This window comes from Cynara cardunculus, unplaced genomic scaffold (assembly GCF_001531365.2).
Source record: "Cynara cardunculus var. scolymus isolate 2C unplaced genomic scaffold, CcrdV1 Un_Scaffold_2554, whole genome shotgun sequence".
Lineage (NCBI taxonomy): Eukaryota > Viridiplantae > Streptophyta > Magnoliopsida > Asterales > Asteraceae > Cynara > Cynara cardunculus.
Window position 1 is genome coordinate 26,647 of NW_020201133.1, and position 1,750 is coordinate 28,396.

Here is a 1,750-nt window from a genome sequence, read left to right on the forward strand (position 1 = left end):
TCAACATGATACTAAATGAGTCGCTGTTAATATACTGAAAGGGGAAGAGATTCCCCAGGCAATTTTATAAAGACAGTAAAAAACGTCACCAAAACAATACAATCAACAAGAGAAACTACGGCAACCTTGACTCACAAACCAAGTCATAAGGAGCCAAAAYAGACAAAGGGAAATACACCAAAACATAACAGCACCAAAAGCCAACAAGAAAAAGGCAAAAGAAACCCAAAAGATCCAAAACCGAAAGAGCACACCACCCACATGATCACATGCCATTGAGATTCATAATCTTCTTCCTTGTCTTCCACGCCATTCGATGAAGAATCAGCATCTTGATCTCCATAATAACTTTATCCCCTGAATGATTGAAATTGGCAAAGAACTTCCTGTTCCGCTCCCTCCAAATAAGATAAATCGTTGCTGAAAGACCAAGTTTTTGAACCGTAGACCAAGATYTCCAATTTTGAGTGGACCCTCTGTGAAGGATATCCTCCCAATTGTTTGGAAAATTCATTAGTCCCACCTCCCTTTTAATAGCATCCCAAATACTGCTGGAGTACTTGCATTCAAAAAATAGGTGATTGTGCGTTTCAATCACAAGGTTACAAAAAGCACACTTTAAATCCGGCGGTTCAAGCTTCCATTGACTAATACGATCTTGAGTTGGCACTTTCTTCTGACATGCCATCCACATGCAAAGAGCATGTTTAGGAACGTAAGCTTTCTTCCAAACGAGTTTATACCAATGCACAACTGGCTTCACCTCTTGGATAGTATTCCACGCCAATTTTACCTCAAAGTCACCTCGTGAAAGTTTGTTATCAAGCCATCTAACCTTATCTTCGTCTTGACTGGGTGCCGAAATCAGAACACTTTGCAGCTGAGGATATTGTTGAAGCCAATCCACCGGCCAACTAGTACCAAAACGTTGCATTACATCAGATACCATGGAGTTATTGTGAAATCCCTGGCCATTTATGAATCTATAAGTCAGGGATTGAATGAGAGGACCAGACTCGCTCCAAGTGTCTTCCCAAGCATGTGTAGATATACCATTTCCCACATTATAGATAAAGAATCTCCGGCAATGAGATCTTAAGTCTAAAAGGCTTCGAAGAATCCACGACCACTCATTCCTCTTTTTAGTAACCCATAAATTACGGCCCCGGACACAATGAGATTGAATCCAAGAGACCCACATAGTGTTTCTGCCCTTTAGAATATCCCAAATATGTTTAAAAATAAGACACCTATTCCAAGTCGCAAGTCTTTTCATACCAAGACCCCCACTTTGAATAGGCAAGCAAACAGTATCCCAAGCAACTCGACATTTACCCATCTGACCCTCAGTTTTATTCCATAAAAAATTACGAAATAGCTGCTCAATTTCATGGATTGTGGTCGTCGGTACCAGAAATACCGACATCCAATAAGTTTGCATTGAGTGGAGCACTAAGATAATTAGTTGCCGACGCCCTCCATAGGAAAGGAATTTATTCTTCCAGTTTAAAAGTCGAGATTTAAGCTTTAACACAAGGGGATTAAAATCACGTACCTTCAGACGGACCGGGGAGAGAGGGACTCCCAAGTAACGTATAGGGAAAACCCCTGGCCGAAAAGATAAGGTATCCCGTATAAGAGTTTGGACCTCCATTGCTACATTCCCAAAAAACACCTCACTCTTCTCCAAACTTGGCGACAAACCCGATCGTTCTTCAAATAAGAGAAGGCCACGTTTAATGACTTCCAC